The 19,823-nt window shown below is 43.0% G+C and overlaps 1 long non-coding RNA gene across 2 annotated transcripts in view; it reads left to right on the top strand.

Annotated features, from left to right (window-relative positions):
• Positions 1–8,750: 8,750 nt before the first annotated feature.
• Positions 8,751–19,823, top strand: part of LOC123606617 — a 113,207-nt gene continuing 102,134 nt past the window's right edge. Inside the window, exon 1 of one of the 2 annotated variants that reach the window (XR_006716390.1) lies at positions 8,751–9,852. This is a non-coding gene — a long non-coding RNA (uncharacterized LOC123606617). The remainder of the gene's footprint in view (positions 9,853–19,823) is intronic. The other variant, XR_006716388.1, reaches the window with a different exon arrangement.

Here is a 19,823-nt window from a genome sequence, read left to right as displayed (position 1 = left end):
CATTTGTTCAAAGCTTGCTCAAGAAGAATGTTTTCACCTTTTTAGCTGCACGAGAGATTTTCCTAAATGCCAATTCCAGTTTCCACCTTGATAGCAACCAAGAGTTAAAAAAAACTTTTGGATCCAGTGTTGGAACATCTCATCAAACTTAAATCTAACGGAAATTCCTCAGGGAGCAATTCATGCCCATTGACAGTTAGTGGCCTAATTTCCCCAGCACATTTTAATTGATAGTCTGTGTGCATTCTGAAGCTCCTTCATAAAATTCAGATTCGGTGTTTATGCGAATCTGGTCGATCTGTTGCTTTTAACTTCTTTGTTTAGGGGAAAGGGATGGTAAAATCTCAGTTCTGACAAGATCTTTTCCTCTTTCCTGGTTGACTCAGAATCCCATACATAAAGAGAACACGACAATGCCAGAGTCCTATGTAAAGGTATTCAAATTGGAATGGGATCCTTGAGGAGTTTGAAGATTCCGTACGTAGGTGATTAAGGCCAATGCGGTTGAGTTTATGACTTTATAACTTTCCTAACAAACTCCTTAACCAAACTGTCTCTCCTCTAGCTACTGGGTTCTGTTTTGTGGTCTCTGTTCCAACTAAGCATGGGCTTTTCCTTACCTCACCCTCACACCTTCCCTAAAGAGTTTCTCCTTGATCTCTGTCAAGCCATGTCCTTTAAACTACGTTGCTTCCAATCATACTTCTTAAACTCACCATGTATAACCCTGCCCTACCTGTCCTCACTCTGTCCTGCCTGACTCCCTCAACACTTGTATATAGCTATGTCTAGCTATCCATCCCTGCACCGCTGTACTCATGCCTGTTCTGTTTCTACATCAAATGATCAAACTCATAAAATGGATGTCAGGGTCTTCTATACCCTCAGGAGCTCCCCACTATATACTGTGTTGAGCTATACCCTATATATTATCCTTGCCCAGAATGCACCCTCTCTACATGGGGCCACTGCAGGTTTAAGATGCAAATTTTCTCTTTAGCATGCTTGATTTTCTAGGCAATTTATATTTGAGACTGCAAGTTAGTGGGTGGGTAACTGGTTCCAGTCTTCTCTGGGCGGTGACAGAATCGTGGGGAGGTCATCTGTGTTTCCTCCATCTGCCGAGGCTTCTCTTTGCTTAAGCAGGTGCAACACCCCAGTTCAGGCTTTATGTTTCCAAGCAGCCTTTGACTAAATCGCTCCCCTTTGGGAGTCCACTGATTCTGGGTCCTCAGAGGAGTAGGTGTGAGGATAGGTACAGTTCCATGCACATGCTAATGAAGAATGCAGAACCTGAGCTTCAGTTTCCTTTGCAATAAAATGAGAGATTACATATTTATCATAAATTCGATGTAAGGATTAGGTGAGAAAATGTATAGTCAGATCCTTTGTACATTACAGGTGCTCAGCATTCTCTCCTACATCCCTGTCACATTCTCATGTTGAGATATCCACTGTTCAGTAGCACAAAGTCTCATCCCCCCACCACCATCCCCATCCCATTATTGTGAACCCCTCCAGGAGAAAATCACATCCTCCTTGTTTTTACATAAGGAAGAATTGGATGATAGAAAGAACATTAGGAATGATGAAACCATAATCTTGTTCATGGACTTGCTGTTCAAATGACTTTGGGCTAGTTTACTTGTCAGTAAAACAAAAGGTTTGTTCTGGAACATTGCTAAGATCCATGTGTCTAACCCAAATCCCCTAAAAAACTCAGGGATAGGTACACAGTAGACATGATTCTCAAGACTTTTGTTTTTAATTTTATTTAAATTCCGCTTAGTTAATATACAGTGTCATATTAGTTTCAGGTGTACAATACAGTGATTCAGCACTTCCATACATCACCCAGTATCATCACAAGTGCCCTCCTTAGTCCCCATTGCCTGTTTAATCCCTTTCCCTACCCACCTCCCCTCTGGTAACCATCAGTTTGTTCTCTATAGGTATGAGCCTGTTTCTTGGTTTGCCTCTGTCTCTCTCTCTCTTTTCCCTTTGTTTGTTTGTTTGTCTGTTTTATTTCTTAAATTCCACATGCTCAAGACTTTTCGTAGGCAAATGGGTGAGTGTCCAATGTCTTGATGGCATGGTGGCCATGCTGGGCCTTCCTACCCAATGGTCTCATAGAAGTCTGAAAGGCTCAAGAATGTTATCATACTGAAGTTCCTCAGGCCCACAGAGGGAAAGTGTCTCTTCAGTCTCAAGCCCAATCCCAGGCCAAATTCTCTGAACCAACCAAGCAAGTCACCCAAATGCACACCCTCCCTAAATTCCGTCCACTCAACCCAGCCAAGAAGATTGATGTAGGGGTGCCGGTGGGAATGATAAATTGAGAGATAGGAATTTCAATTCAGGTTCTGCAAACAATGGAAGCTAAAGTACACAACGGGTGAGCAAATGTTTGACACCTCTCCACCCACTGACAGTGTCATGAAGTTCAGTACTGATGTTGAGAATGGCTTTGAGATTATCAGGTAAAACATGCTATATTGATCTGATTATAAAATTGCCAATTCTACTATTACATTTCTCTGTAACAAGAAAGGTTTTTCCCCACCCCAGGCCTTTGTTTTTTTTATGGTCATAGAAAACCTGACAAATTTGCATTACAACCAATCAGTGTAGATGGTACCTTTGAGCCTATTTTAAGCAAAACTGGAAAGAAGGTCCTGGTTCTTGATGTGTTCATGGTACCATTGCAAGAATATTTACCATATTTTTTTCTAGTGAGCTAGTTTGGATTTTTCTTTAAGAATACTCTGACAAGATCATTCTGATACAACATCGTTTTTGTCTCTGAAGACCAGGAACCTGAAACTGACACAAGTCCTCATAATTAGTTGAAATTGGCCAAAGATCCAGTTGGGGGGAGGAAGGGATTAGAAATTAGTCACCAAAGGGAAATGAGTTGTCCAGCTCAAAAGATAAGTTAACCTCCATTTTAGTCCATTCCTCATTTGGAAATCTGGACTAGGAGACAGTACGGTAAAGAGATACAACTCTTCCTAAGATGTAAGCTCTTGGCGATTTTCAATTTTCACCCATTCTGTAGTTTAGGGATTTGCAGAAGGACTTAGAACAGGTGTTATGAAGGCTGTCAACTCAAATGTACCTGGGCATAACTGATATATCCTGCTTCATCAGTTTGGAATATGAAATAACCTCCCATTTCTTTGAATGTTCAATTTATAATAATTCCAATTCCCTGTTTTCACTGAGAAGAGAAGTCTGTTCTTTCTTTCCTGGCCATTGCCCATGAGAAGCCAAGAACCTCAGTCCACACAGGCCAACACAGTCACTCATGGGAGAAGCTGCCAGCTCTTGCTTTGTCACTACTGAAAACATTAGTCCATCAGTCTAGTGCAGACAAAAGGGCCAGGAGGGGTTGGCAGGGAAGAACAGTGCTTCTCCCTGGAATGCCTTGTTCCACTCAGGCATGGGGCCCCATGCCATACCAAGCTGGGTTCCAGCAAGATGAGTGTCTGTGATCAGTCTTCTTTTCTCACATACTCAGCCATTTGCCACTGGGCATGGTCATGGTGTGATGGTGACTGAATGTGGAAGAGGCAGTATCAGGGCTGGACCACCTTGCCTCCTGGAAAATCTTGACCCTATTCTTTTTTTTTTTTTTTAATTTTTTTTTTTCAACTTTTATTTTTATTTTTGGGACAGAGAGAGACAGAGCATGGACGGGGGAGGGGCAGAGAGAGAGGGAGACACAGAATCGGAAACAGGCTCCAGGCTCTGAGCCATCAGCCCAGAGCCCGACGCGGGGCTCGAACTCACGGACTGCGAGATCGTGACCTGGCTGAAGTCGGACGCTTAACCGACTGCGCCACCCAGGCGCCCCTTGACCCTATTCTTAAGCTTAAGGCACTCAAATGTACCTGATGGGGCAGTTCCTCTTGGGTCTCACGCCAGTGACTTTTCCTGCTAACTCAGTTCAGTTAAAAAGATTTCAGTATTTGAGAGATGTTCAAATAACTTGGAATATCTGAAATAAAGATTCTGATTCCTGTTTCTTTTCAGCTCTCAAAGAATCCCATTATAAATACAGGACTGGTACATAGGACTGACACCTTTGAATGCCATTGCCAAGAGCAGCCAGGCATTCATACTTTGTCAAATCAGAGAATGCCAGGTTTCGACTCTTATGTGAGAACAAAGGGTGACCCCTAGCCTGACATCTGCCAAGCCTCCCAGATAGCTCAGTCCAGAACACAACTGTCTACGCTGAAGTGACTTGATAACTAGAATGAGAAACAGCAACTTCTACATGGCCTTTTCCCAAGAATAATGATAACAACAATAATTTTAAGCTCATCATCATTGGGCCACCAGTAATAAAGATAAATTAATGGTTTGTGAGCACTGACTGAGTACTCTGCATACATCCATGAACACTCAGTGAACAGGGAAGGGTAAGAGAGGAAGAGCCCTGAGCCCCCAAGTGTGCAGGCCCTGTGCCAGTCCTGGCATACTTATCACCCTACACAGCTAAGGCTCAGAGAAGTTAAGGAACTGATCCATGGTCACAGAGCCAGTACGCGGCAGAGCTGGAATTCAGAAACGTGTCCTCCTAACTGTAGCGTACCCACTGTACCCTAGGGCCTCTCTGAGTGAGCAATCAGGCAAGCTGTTGACTAATCAAATAGGCAGAAGTGGAGGACACAGAAGGTAGGGGGTCCATCTAAAACTCTTTCTCATCCTCTCCTCACATCTCTGTTCCATGCCAGGTGTGCCTTGGTGATTAATGCTTCTGACGCTCTGGGTGCGTCCAGATGATATGCTATCTACAGCCCACAAATGGGAAATTTCAAGATGGTGTTCTTTAACAGGCTTGCCACCAAATGCTGTCAGAAAACTAAAATTGTCCAGGCTATTTTGAGACCAAACTCAAAGTTTTCTCCAGCTTCTCCCCAAGTAAATTGATGTTCACGAATCTCAGAGCTGTTCTCTGCCTCACATTTTAGTTGGAGTCATATAGCTAGAATTTGTGCTCATTCAAATTCATGTCCCTGTGTTGACCCCAAGCCTTCTAGAAAGCCCAGTGGAATTACATGGTCTCAGATGGAATCAGGGGCCTGCATTCATCAGCTTCAAAGTAGAGAGAAGGCGAGAGTTGACTCAGAACATGAACACGGTACCAAGAATAAAATCAGAATTGCCCATTTAATGTTTACACGTTTCCTAGGCTGGGGGTGAGTGTAGCTTGTTTACTTTTGAGTATAAATTACTGAGTTTTCCCACCTTGAGATAGAAAGCCAACCTGTGAGACAAAATTTTCTTTCCTTCCCTCTTTTTCTAACAAGTTAGAGATGCCTTGGTGAAATGTGCATTGGTTTTCATTCCAGGTGAGAAAATAGAAGTAAGTCTGAAAATTCTAAGTAACGCATCCAAGGTGCATCTGAGACTAGACTAGACAGGACACTAATATAAATAGTCGCAAGGACTGGAAATTTCAAGCCCCTCCACCAATTGTTGGCAGTTGACGCTTGGCCCTGGGTCCTGGAGCCCTCATGGTCACTGTGCAGCCTGGGAAGTGATAGAGGGTGACACACACAGAGAATCTTTTCCTGGAAATGGGTTTGGAGGAGAGCTTATTATAAACAATAAGCCCTTGTGTATGGGATTGAAAATAAACTCAGACAGTGCATAAGGTTACGGTTATGTGTTGAAAGGCTAAAATCCACCATCTGTCACCTATCCACATGCCCTGACCCAAGCATTTGCCTCTGCCTGGACTCTCATTCCAGGAAATCTGACTAAGCGATCAGGATTTCTTTACACGGAGGCAGTGATTTACGGTAGACGGCCATGGAATTGAGGCTTATTTTTAACAACAGATAATATTTTGGTTCTTTTTAAGAAAAGAGTCAATGTTGTATTAGGTGGTCACATGATTTTTTATCTGTCTGCTCATTACTGGTTACCCAAATGCTGCAGTCTAACGGGCTCTTCTGAGTCAGCTTTCATTTATTCCCCTCTGTAAGTATATATGATATTATCCAGTACAACGTGTTTGTTGGCTTCAAGCTATATGAGTGGAAAAAAAAAAATCACAAGCTCTCAGGCTTTGCCCCTCCCTGCAAAAAAACATGATGATTTTCCATGCTTGCTTTTGAGTGCATACTACAGTTATCATTAAGCAGATAATATTTTCTGGGCCAGAAACTGTATATATGGGTCAGGATGTTATCTCTTCCCGTCCCCCATGATGTACATCTCAGCTGAAATGCTTCCTTCCTGTCTTTCTTTCTCTGGTGGCACAGCTACGGTTCTGGAGTTAACTGTGTAATTTCAAGAGGATATTTTCTGTCAACTCAAAGCACTTAGGAGGACTCAGGGAAAAAGTATTTTGGCACTTACCTAGGCAGGATGATTGTGCTGGTTGCAATAACATTTTGGAAATTAAAAGTGTCTTTAGTCTTGTGATTACATAAATTTCTGCTTGGCAAACGAGGATTGTTCTGGCTTCGTGGGCCTGGGATCTAACGTACCATCTTTTTTAACCTAAATTCTTTTTCTGTGTGAGTCTGCCTTGTTGGTGAAGGCACAACCCAGGAGGTGCCGGCTGGCTGTAATCCTGGTCCTAAAGCCATTGAACAATGCAGGGGTCCAGGGGGGCCTCAAATCTCTTTAGTCATTTTAGGAGATAAGGAGGACTGGGTGGGAACGTCACAGCTTCTCATTCATTTGGCTCATGTTCAGCTACAAGAAGGAGCTCGAGGGCACACAGGGAAAGCGTGGCTACTGTGTTTCCCTGATTCAGTCCCTGAAACAGGAATATTTCATGTATTAAAGGAGTCCCCTTGGCAGCTTAATGCTATAAAAAGTTGGAAATTTCACCCCAAGGGCAGGTTCCCCACCCTGGGGCTACGGATGGGCTCCTGGCCGGCTGTAGGTTTATAGAGGGTGGAAAATTCACAATTGTGTAGAAAATAGCCTGTGTGAGAGATGTGCCACACAATTGTGTCCTAGGTCATCTAGCATAGTGGTTAAGGCTCTGGCCTCTGACAAGTTCAAATACTGGCTGTATCTTTCACTAGTTGTGTGGCCCCAAATGAGCTATTTAACCTCTGAGTGCTTCTGCCTCTTCATCTATAAAGTAAGGGCAATGGCAGTACTACCCCCTCTCCTCCATAGGGTCATCATCTTAAGTGAGTTAACACATGTGAACTAGTGTGGCTCACACAGTTGAGACTCAATACATTTTTTAGGGGTGACTGGGTGGCTCAGTCGGTTAAGCCTCCGACTTTGGCTCAGGTCATGATCTCGTGGATTGTGACTTCAAGCCCCACGTCGGGCTCTGTGCTGACAGCTCAGAGCCTGGAGCCTCCTTTGGATTCTGTGTCTCCCTCACTCTCTCTGCCCCTCCCCCGCTCACCCTCTGTCTCTCTCTGTCTTAAAAATAAAATAAACGTTAAAAAAACACTCAATAAACTTTAACTATTATTTGACATATCTGTGGCTGCTGTCATGATAAATGAAAAATACATTCTTTTAAATGTGATTTCATTGCTATTCTTTGTTGATACATACAGGTTCAGTGGACGGAAACCAAATGGAGACTTATCATCATAAGCGGATTCTTTTCTCTTTAAAAACATTTTTTTTAATGTTTATTTATTTTTGAGAGAGAGACAGAGCACAAGTGGGAGAGGGGCGGAGAGAGGGAGACACAGAATCTGAAGCAGGCTCCAGGCTCTGAGCTCTCAACCTAGAGCCCAATGTGGGGCTCAGACTCCCAAACCATGAGATCATGACCTGAACCCAAGTCAGATGCTTAACCACCTGAGCCACCCAGGCACCCCTATCATCATAAGGGGATTCTTATTGTCAGAAAGAGATGGAAGGAGTAAAGAGGTGGGGCTGAGTTATCCCCAAATAGGGGAGAAAATACAAATGGTAGGCAGGGCCAGTGCTTCTCAGTAGGCACAGGACATGGAGAGGCTAGGACCCCCATGATATTTTTAGGAAGTCATAAAAATGTTTTAAATTCTTTTAAAATTAGAAGTAATGTTTCTAATGAAATATTAATACATTTATCTTTGTGCAGTATGTACAAATTAAAAATATAATTTTTGGTATTTTTCTGCAGCAAGTTGGCCAATGAAGGCACATGTATTAGAGCCCGCGGAAGTCATACTGTGGCCTGAGTGCAAGTGCTTCTGTTACATTTGTTTGTGTGCTTTGCTGCATTCCTAGTGAATGGGGAGGCGTTGGAGCAGAGCCTCCATCTGAGGTGTCATCATGTACACAAAGCCTATCACGGTGCCTGGCACATAATAGGCAACCAATGCCGAACCAATGGTTAGCATTTTTGGGTTACGAGCAACGAACTTGGTGCCCTGGAAAGAAGGGCATTGGTCAGTCTCTAAGCAAGTTAATCTCAGTGCAGCCTAGAAGTACATTTGGAAGTGGCATTCTAGGGGCACCTGGGTGGCTCAGTCGGTTGAGTGTCCGACTTCAGCTCGGGTCATGATCTCACAGTTTGTGGGTTCAAGCCCCACGTCAGGCTCTGTGCTGATGGCTCGGAGCCTGGAGCCTGCTTTAGATTCTGTGTCTCCCTCTCTGCTCCTCCCCTGCTCATGCTCTGTCTCTCAAAAATGAATAAACATTAAAAAAAATTTTAAAAAAACTAAGAAAGTGGCATTCTATTTGTGGATCAAGGCCTAAAATGACAGAAAAGTCACCGATCAAGTCAAAAGAGAGACATATACTCCATTTTCTCTGGATTTGACTTGAGGGGGTCTTTACATGAAAGACTGCACATTGAGCTGGAAAGGGGGCCCTCACACGTAGGCCCTAGAGAGTGGGGTTGTTAGCAGCAGAAGGGGAAAAGCAACTCTGGAGATTTGATCACAAACAAGTAACACCCTCTTTTCCTCCCTTCGGGCTCTTCCGGTCCCTCTGCTGCCTGAGGCCAGGGAAGGAAGAGGTACCTAACAGGACAGCCACACCTTGGGAAGCCTAGGATTTGGTGACTAAAAACCAGATACAATGAGACCAGAGGAATTGCCAGAGTTGTGCCCAGAGAGCTCACTGTGAACTGGAACCGCTTCATGGAATACTGGGGAGGTAGGCTGGGGGCAGAACTGGGGGCAAGCATGAAGAAAATCCAGGTATGTAACTGTGGTCTAGAGGAAGAAGGGAAATACGGTCACTCTGGATTCTTTAGTGAATCAAAAATCTCCTTTTGCTTCATTTCTTGTGTTCAAAAATGTTTCAAATATACTGTGAACTATTCACCTTAGGAACTATCAGAAATTAAAAAAAGTAACACGGATGATTCTTAGCAATAAAATATTCAGCAGTTTTTCGTATGGGAAATTTTAAACATATAGAAACAGAAAGAATACTGTGATTTCCTCCAGGTACCTACTACTTAGCTTTCCTCTTAGTCAATCTTGCTTCCTCTGTATGTCTTAGCCCCTTCCCCCTCCCTTATTATTTTGAAGAAAAGCTCAGACATCATAGAATACCATTTTTATAATGTTAAAAATAACTAAAATTTTAAAAAAGGCTTTTCATGAATATATAGATGCAGTAAGACCATATAAAAAGAAATTCAAGGCAAGGAAAAGCACGGCACGTGGGGTGGTAGTTACTGCATGCGGGCGGGGCTGAGTTACAAGTAGATTAGTATCTGCGATCTTGTTTTCATCAGCCAGTTCTGGGTACTTACTTGTTACCTTGTCAAAAATGAAAGGAGACGGCACAAAGACCAATATGAGAAGGTGCATGAACCCAGGATTCACATTCATCCACTGCTGTGCACAGAAGCCCCGTTGGTCCCCTTTTCTGCCTGAGCCAATGGAGTCATCGTCGTCTTCCTTTTCAGAGGTAACTAGACTGTGTGGCAGGAGAGGACTTTGAATCCAGCTTATTTGAAGTCCTGGGTTACATGGGTGGAAATCTGTGTCCATAAGCACGTCCGTGTCCTGTTTCACTTTTACCCACGTCACTTGGCCTTATTCCTGCCTGAATTCTGGGGCCCCCGTCGCAGCTTGCTAATGATGGCTTCCTACCCAGGAGAGGAGCATCCCTTGAGGCCAAATGTGCCATGGGGTTTCAATGAGATGCCCGTGAGGCGAAGTTTATTTCTGGCAGGCAGGAGAGGTTCCAGAGCAAGGGGGAAGGCGGAGTAAGAAAGAAGTAAGCAGGGAGGAGGTAAAACAGAAAGAAAAAGAAAGAGTTGGGGAAGGATTTGTTCAGAGCTACATAGAGTATGTATTTTCTCAGTCCAAGATGTACTTAAATTGATGACTTAGAAAAACAGTTCAACTATCGGCTTAGGTCCTTGCTTGAGTTTTGGACTTCAATACAACTGTGATAGATGGCATTGCTTGAGTTAATTAACTTCCATATATTGAGCAGAGGGGTGGGGGCAGAGTGGAGTCCATTGACACATCTTTCAGTCCTGGCTCTGACCTCCTGAGGGGGTCATAGAAGCTCTCTAGGCCTCAGTTTCCATATCTGTAAGAACAAGGAGGTTGGGCTAGAAGATGTCCAGGGTCCACTTCAGATGTAACATTTTAAATGTTTTTGGGGTTTTTTTTGAATGTTTATTTATTTTTGAGAGAGAGAGAGAGAGAGAGTGCAAGCAGGGGAGGGGCAGAGAGAGAAGGAGACACAGAATCCGAAGCAGGCTCCAGGCTCTGAGCTGTCAGCACAGAGCCCGATGCAGGGCTTGAACCCACGAGCTGTGAGATCATGACTTGAGCCGAAGTCAGATGCTTAACCGCTTAACTGACTGAGCCACCCAGGCGCCCCCAGATATAACATTTTATGATAAAAGAAACCTTTCTCTTTCATTTTGTATGGTTAAGTGACTTGACAGACCATACATTGCTCAGAAACGAATATTTCACAGGGATTTAAAAGAACAGTAAATTCAGTCTCCGACTCCCCAGATTAATGTTAAATTTCTACACGTGCAGTTGCGTAGGTCTGGAGTTCTCATGTTTTTCCACATCCCTCATGACCTGCACACCTTAAGAGAAAATGAAGGTTGCAAAATCTCCACAAAACCTCACAGTAAATGGAGGAAAACTTTTCCTGACTAAGGAAGAGTTCCCTGAGTGGGAACAGCCACTAAGTCAGCCTCAGATTCTAGATTCTGTATTCAGTAACAAAGTCACAAGTAGAAAATGGCTCTCTGATTTGGAGAACCACGGGATACAGAGCACTGGCCCTGAGATACACGCACGAGCACACATGCCTGCATGCGTGCACGCACACACACATAATTGCAGGAAGCCTCTATTTGTAGTTTGTGCATTCTGACTTGGGGCCCGGAATCGTGGCTTTTCTACTTCGAGGGGAACAAGTGACGAGGCCTTAGTGCTGATGCCAAGTCCCTTAGTACCCAAGACGGTAGAGTCTGTACTCCTAGGGTGCTCATGGCATTAAGAGGGCGGGACTGGAATCAGGGTTAACATATCAGAGGAAGTAAATAGAAAGCCTGGAATCAAACCCAAATATAAATTGTACTTAAAATATGAAGATGATCAAATCAGTGGGGGGAAACATTATTTAATAAATAATGCTGGGATAACTTTGCTTATATGAAATGCTTCCAGTTGAAACCTTAGCTCACATTATACACTTAAGTACATCCCAAGTGGATTTAAAAATGAAATATAGGGGCGCCTGGGTGGCTCAGTTGGTTGAGCGTCCGACTTCGGCTCAGGTCATGATCTCACAGTCCGTGGGTTCGAGCCCCGCATCGGGCTCTGTGCTGACAGCTCAGAGCCTGGAGCCTGTTTCAGATTCTGTGTCTCCCTCTTTCTCTGACCCTCCCCTGTTCATGCTCTCTCTCTGTCTCCAAAATAAATAAACGTTAAAAAAAAATTAAAAAAAATGAAATATAAAAGTGAAACTGCCATCGAGGTAGGAAAAAATGTATGATTTTAGATCGAGAAGCCTTTTCCAAGGCAGAAACTATGAGGAAATTAGTGCATAAATTTGACAACATAGAGATCTTCTGTTTCTGTATATACTAAAAAAAAAAAAAAAAAAAAAAAAACATTAAAGGCATAGGACAAACTGGAAAACATATTTGCAAAATATGTGCTAGATAAAGAATCAGCACTTCCCTTACAGCAAGAGTTGTTTTTGTCAATTCAGAAAAGATAAACCCCCACAAGCAAAAATTGGCATGGACAATAGGAAAGAAAGAACTACAAAAGAGCCTCAGGTATAATCAAAGTAGTATAAATTAAGACAACAAGATACCATTTTGTCCATAAAGTCAAAGAGTTAAAAGACTCATAGTACCCTTGGTAACAGTGTGGTGAAATTAGCAATCTAAGATTAGATTTACTCCTGGCTCTGACTTCAGTATAAAATCTTAGGATGGACATTTAAGCTTTCCGAGCTTCACTTTTCTCATCTATAAAATGGAGTACATAATAGTCTCACGGGGTTAGGGTGAAGATCAGATGACATAATGAATTTTAAAAGAACTTGGTAAATTCAATAGTATAATACACAGGTACATATAAGTATAATTATTGGGTGCTAGAAGCCAAGTGGATCTGTGCTGTGCCTCAAAGAACAAAAGGGAGATCAGGAGGTAGGTAGATTTGCTTCTTAATGCTATCTCTAAGATACTACACTACTTGAATAAGCTCCTTGAAAGAGCTGTGTGCCATTACAGATTCAGTAAACTACAATTTAGAGATGGTGCTAATAAACACCAAGATACCTGGATGTTGCTATAGGAGCGGCAGGAACCTAGAAGACCCTAAAAATGGTATTGGCAGGAGTGGACGCCCGAAACCACCATTCATTGGCAGCAGCCATGACAAGAGGTGGTGATGGAAGATACTTCCAGTGACAGAAACTTCCCCAGGGGAGCGTGCGCTGAGAGTCCCTGCAATGGGACTGTGTCCAAGGAGAGGAATCAATAGCTCAGGGCAACTTCAGTGAGCCTGGCAGGAATTACCCTCAGAGCTGCCATTGAGAGTCATAGGTCAGGGATGGTGCTGGGGAGATCCTGTGGAGGTGTGGTGGTTAAAATGTGTAGGTTTTAGAACCAGACTTCCTGGGTTCAAATCCTGACTCCACTAATGGTGTGACCGTGTGGAAAGTCTCTGTGAAGTAGTTTTCTCCTTTGTTAGGTGTAGATAATAATTGCATATAACTCACATGGTTACTGTGAGAATTATATGAGTTAGCACACATAAAGCATTTAGAGATTCCTGAAACATAATAAATGCCTAATCATGTTAAATATTATTATTGTGGTCGTTATTGGTAATACTTGCTACCACAATCTTCTTTAAAAAGAGAATAATACATTCTCACTAGGAAACCTGGCATTATGGGAGGCTTAAATGCATCTCCATGTAAGTTCTAGAGCCCCTCTAATTTCTCCCCCCCCCAAATTAAAAGTCTAAAAAAGAACTCCAATCAAAACAGTAGGTTATTCCCCTTGCTACATAAGGCAGTCTTCATTCATCATTTGGCTCTGCCTCCTTTCTTCCATGCAAAGAAAGGAAGTACACACTAAGGTAACACAGCATTCACGAAGACGGGGCTCCTTCTCACCCCCGTCAGAGACCATCCTGAATTCCCAGCCTCAAATTCATACTCCAAATAAATGCCCCCAGTGGAAAGGCCATTACTGTGCTCTGGCAAGAGAGAGGCCAAGTGTAACTTCTGTCTTTTTGTATTCAACAGTAAGTTCAAGTATCTCAACCATGAAAATTTTGTAAAGAGTTTCCCATGATATTTTTGGAATTTCCAATGTGGAGGTGTTTGATTAAAAACTGAATGAGAGCAGGTCAGACTCCACTCCCAAGTTACTCTGCCCTTCCCTTCTGGGTCCATGTGTGCTTTGTGCCCCGGGGTTAGCGGTGCTATAAGCAAAACATTTTCCCTATGTAATTTGGAAAATAAAACGATTTGAAAAACTAATTTTTAAATACGGCTTTGGGGGACTACATTCAGGGATGCTTGATCCCCACTCCCCCACGACTGGTTTTGTTTACCAGTCATCACTGCTATTCAGAAGAACACTCACTAGAATATGTCTCATTTATGGCATGTAATTGGAATGATAATTAATTAGTCATACCATAAGAAAGAGAGTACGTTTGTTTTGACTAATAGTTCTTGTGAAAGGAATAGAGATTTAAGACATGCTTTGGGTCACACTTCTGCCATCAGATACATAAGGTACCATTATCCCTATAAATAAAATGATCAGGTTTCAAGAGGTTAAGTGTTTTGCTGGAGATCACTCACCCAGATCATTGTTAATGGGAGAGAACAAAGGAGAAAGAAAGAAAAGAACCATTTGCCTTATATGTCATCCATGGTATGTTTTCCTCCAGAGAGAACAGGGGCCACAGCCATCAATGGTTATAGAATATACACCAAATACTCCCAACTATATAAACTGTAAAAGAAGCAGCCAGAGAGAAGGAGAGTAGAAAAGAAACAAAGTTCCTGAATACTCAAAATGGACAAAACAAATCAAATCCTAGATGTTGAACAGGCATGCCCCCAGAAGATGGCCGCTCTACTCATGTTGTCAGAGATGAGTTGAAAGAAGAGAGCAATGAGAGGTGATAATACCTTCCGGCTTTGTTGAGGAGCAGCTTCACTTTCCTGTCCTATTTAATTATAGCTACTCGGAGCAAACGGAACTCTGTTACTTCCTGGGTTTCTTGGGGGATGCTGAAAATGAGTTCTTCTTTGCCCTGTGTAGTGGGAAGAACATCGTTTGGAGTAATATATGATCCTGACTTGGCCAACTACCTGCGAAAACATATTTGTTCATCTATAAAATGGGAATGACAATGATAGGAGTGATTTGGGAGGGCTGTTGCAAAAACTAAACGGGATAGTATTTGTGAGGTAGTCAGCGTTGTTTCCAGCACATGTTTCTTTCCTCACAAAAGTGAATTCCCTATTCTTTTGTGGGAAGTAGAAATAGGGGCAAAAACTATCTGGCACCTTACTCTGTCAGCCTTTTTCTCTTTCCCTCTTCTCTGCCTTGAACTTGACACAGAGGGCTCAGGCTTAGTATTTTCCACTCCTCTTTTGTTTTTTCCCCCTTTATCTCCTGAATTGTGAAATATCAGAGCAACCAACAAAATAAATTTTTAACTCACCAGCCTTTTGAGCCTGTGCAAACCTATGTTCAGATAAGATGGTTTCACCCCACCGCTGGTTTCATAGCCTCAGTGTCATATATTTGTAAGTAGTGGAACACGATTGCTGTAGATTTAATCAGTATATTGTATCAAAATGTATTAACAAGCCAAGAGTTCAAGTTCCAGTTTTAATGTGACTAAGTCCGAGGTAAAGACAACAGAGTAGCTTACTTATAACACATTCTAGAGCAGGACTAAAATTGGAACGTCCCATGTAATGTCAACACCTCTGAGGTGCTAGGACTGGGGAGTAGCCTCTTGATATTTACACAGTATACTGTATGTCAGGAGGCACATCTCCCTCTCTAGTATAACTTCAGCCATCTGATCCTGGTTATTTTAAGTGAAGAAGGTCAGCAGATCGGCCAACTTTGAGGGGAGGCATATAAGAAAACTGCATTTGTATCTGAAGGCAGGGAGGAATGGGACTAGATTAGTTAGAAGCCCACCAACCACAGAGGAAGGGCAGATATGCCAATCCTATAAAACTTTGGTTGGAGCACAGAGCTCAGAAGTAGGAGCCATTTCAATGTCAGAGGAGGAAGAAAACCCGGAATTACCCATAGAGGGAAAACTTGTTAGAACACGGTATTTGTATTAGTTGGGTTTCTTAGTTGGAAACAATAAGCTTTGATTAACTTCCAAAAAATTCTTGGGGCACATGGGTGGCTCAGTCAGTTGAGCACCTGACTTCGGCTCAGGTCATGATCTTAAGGTTCGTGAATTTAAGCCCGCGTTGGGCTCTGCATTGTCAGCACAGAGCCCACTTCACATCCTCTGTCCCCATATTTCTCTCCCCCATTCTCTCTCTCTCTCAAAAATAAACATAACAAGATAATAATTTCTTGAAGAGATATTTAATTGCTTCAGACAAGCCTTTAAAATGGAGAACCAGAAATCTGAGGAGAGTAGAGCTATACCCAAAACCGTGCTATAGGAATTTTCTGGTGAGAATGGTATATTCATTTTCTAAGGCTGGCATAACCAAGTACCGCAGACCGAGTAGCTTAAACAACAGAATTTTATTGTTTCACGGTTCTGGAGGCTAGAAGGCCCTCAAAGTGTTGGATCCTTCCAAGGGCTGTGAGGGAAGGGTCTGTTCTAGGCCCCTTTCTTTGGCTTATAGATGGCCACCTTCATATTCACATGGCAGTCCCTCTGTATGTCTCTTCATATTGTCTTACCTTCTATGCATGTCTCTGTGCTCAAATTTCTCCTTTTTATAAGGACAACAGTCACGTTGGACTAGTGCCCACCCTAATGACTTCACTGTAACTTGATTACCTCTGTAAAGATCCTATCTCTAAACAAGGCCACATTCTGAGGTATTTGGGGTTAAGTCTTCAACATAAAAATTTGTAGGAATTGGGGCACCTGGGTGGCTCAGTCGGTTGAGCGTCCGACTTCGGCTCAGGTCATGATCTCACAGTCCGTGCCCCATGTCAGGAGTCGAGCCCCATGTCAGGCTCTGTGCTGACAGCTCAGAGCCTGGAGCCTGCTTCAGATTCTGTGTCTCCCTCTCTCTCTGCTCCTCTCCTGCTCATGCTCTTTCTCTCTCTGTCTCAAAAATAAATAAAAACATTAAACACTGAAAAAAAAAAAAAGAATTTGTAGGAACACAATTCAACTCATAACAGAGAGCTCTACTGGATGTGAGTTATAGGATACTATTTCCCAGTGGTGATATTACTTATCCCTGCTACCTTGGTAAATGAGGGAACAATGGGCCACTGCCCCAAGCAGGAGCATCTGATTGACTGGGCTTGGTCACACGCACATACCACCCCTGCCAGTGAGCAGAAGGAAAGCTAGAATATGGCCTTTTCAGTTTCTAGAAGGGGTGCCTTCTACCGAGACTTGTGCTGTAAGGACGTCCCATATGGAGGAAGGAGGTTCAGTGGCTGAGTACTTAAAAAACCTGACAAGTAGCTACATCAATGCTTTTGAAACCAACTAGTGTCTTCAAGTAGGCATATTAGTCTTTGGAAAGAGGCTCTGAATAACATTTAAATAGAGGGTCTAGAACCAAGCCAGGTGAAAAAAGAACTCTAACGACTGATGGCAAAACATGTAAATTAGAGCCCATGTCTATTTCTCGTTCACACCAAGAGAGGCAGGGTAATGTGGAAACTTTCTGCTCAAAATGATTAATTTCCCTTTTCACAATTCCCGATGGAAGAGGCAAGCCCCCAGGTCCACACATCCCCTGTCCTCACTGACTTCATCACCACCACGCTCTGTGTTGAGATATGCAAGTGCTGAGACGTGGAGTGCACACATTTCTTGGGATTGGAAGAGAAGCAAAACTGGACAAATGCCGTCAGGGCCATTGGTCAGAGTCATTGCTGGGTGATAGACGTCTGTGTCAGGATGGTCGGGGCAGTCCCTGTGTCGTCCTGTGGGAGTATAGACGCATTGAAAAGAATGAGAGATTAAGAGTGAATAGCCACTGCCATGGCCAAGTTCTTGCCTTCCCTGTTCTCATTACCATGCCTTCTGCAGGGTTCTTTTATCCACTTGTGCTTTCTTGTTTATTGAGCACCTATGGGCCAGACACTGTGCTAAGGACTGAGATACAATGAAAATACTAGGTGCCTGCTCTAGGGAGATCCCGGCATGGAGGGTGAGATTGACATGCTTTAAAAAGCTACAAAGCAATATTTTTAAAGCATGTATCAGTATGTGGAATTATGTATCCTTTCCTGCATTTACTTATTCCCTCTGTCCCCTACCACTGCAGTGCAGTGGACTTTGTCACTTTTACTGCTGTGTGTGTCGCACCACAGCACATACGAGTCCAGAGAATGTTAGGGATTCAGTAAATATTCATGAATAATATTTATGATGGAAGCATATTAAAGAGTGCTGAGAGAAATCAGGAGAGGCTTCCCAGAGGAGGAGGCTATATGTCATCATGACTCATTCTCATGGTGGTGAGTTGATTGCATTAACAATGGGTTTTTATAATTCTCTATATTCATGCTCTTTGGCAGTGGTCTTGGCCATGTGACTTGTTTGGACAATGGGATACCAGCAAACTTTATGCAAGCCAAGACTTGAAATGTGGTTTCTGATTTCTCTCTTGGAGCTCTGCCACCACCAAAAACACAAGGCTAAATTAGCCTGGGAGACAAGATACCATAGGAAACAGAGATGAGTTACCTCAACCCAAGGCCATCATAGGCCAGCGAGGCCCAGCTGAATGGACAGCTGGTTGCAAATATATGCACAAGCATATATTAGATCAGCAAAGCTGATCTTTGCTAGATCAGCTAGCTACTAGATCAGCAAAGCTACCCACCTGGACCTAAAGGAGAATGAGAAATAATCAATGCCTTTTTTAAGCCAGTGGGCCTTGAGGTGGTTTGTTACACAGCATGATTGTGGCAGTAGATAACTGATACACTTAGCATCTCCCTCAACAACAAACTGTGAAATAGTGATTTTTATTGCCACTTCAAACAGAAGAAAACTGAGACTGAGAAATAAATAAGAGGAACATAGAATTTCTCGATGAGTCTTTGGACTTCAAGTACTCCTTTCTTTACGCCATAATTGCCTTTATGTATAGCTATGTGTCTCTGATGTATCATGGCAGCCTATGGGTATTTATGTAATGGAAGGGAGGAAGAGAGAGAAGGAAGGAGAAAGGGAGGGAAAGACAGGAGGAGGAATGGAAAGAAAGAAGGAGGAAGGGAGGAATAAGTTTGGCCCCCAAGGCAATGTTTGCACCAGTAATTAAGCCATACAAGTGTTGCATGGGGAATTCTGAGTAATGTTTAATATAAACCAAAGTCAACTTAAAAAAAGTGGGTTAAAGAGAACTTTTTAAGGGTGAAAAGGAAAAGAAGGGTAGACAAGAAAGGACAGGGAAAAGGAAGTATATGTTTCTGTGGGACAGAGGAAATCATTCATTCCGTTTTTGGCTGAATGGTCAGGGAAGGAGTCTCTGAGGAGGCCGGGCAGTCTGCGATTTGAATAACAAGAGAGAATCAGCCATTTGAAGATCAGGAAGAACAACATTCCAAGGCAAGAGAACAGCTGTGGCAAAGGACCTAAGGCTAAAACAAGCTTGGCAAGTTCAAGGACTCACAGGAAGGCTAGGGTAGCTTGAATGAAGTGGGAGTGGAGGGTGGGGCAGATCTTATTCTAGGTGATATACAACATATGGTTTGAAAAAGAGGGCTTTAGAGAATAGATTGTGGGAAAATAGATTATAGGCAGGCAAACATGGAGACAAGTAAGCATTGCTGCAGTTGTCCCTGTGAGAGATGATGGTCGCTGGACTTTGGCTATGATGGTAAAGACCACGAAGGGTGGATTTGTCATGGCAACCAGACCTGCCAGTGGAATGAATATCAGGGAAAGGCAGGAAGCAAGAATGAATCCCAAGTTTTTGGCTTGAACAACTGGGTGAGTAGTGGTGCCATTTATTGAAACAGAGACCATCATAGGAAACAAAGGGTTTTGTTTTTTGTTTTTCCCAGAGTAGGAGATTCATAGGGAAAAGAGAACAAACAGAGAATAGGAGTAAAGGGTTAAAAATACAGTGGCTGCATCAGGAAGAGACTCAGTAACCTCAACAGTATCACTGGGACGCATCAGTACTCCAGCTGCGTGCCCTGATCTCATGTTTTAGTCTGTCTG

Source organism: Leopardus geoffroyi, chromosome A1, assembly GCF_018350155.1.
Source record: "Leopardus geoffroyi isolate Oge1 chromosome A1, O.geoffroyi_Oge1_pat1.0, whole genome shotgun sequence".
NCBI lineage: Eukaryota > Metazoa > Chordata > Mammalia > Carnivora > Felidae > Leopardus > Leopardus geoffroyi.
The sequence above is the reverse complement of the archived record's forward strand: the minus strand, read 5'-3'. Positions and strand labels throughout refer to the sequence as shown.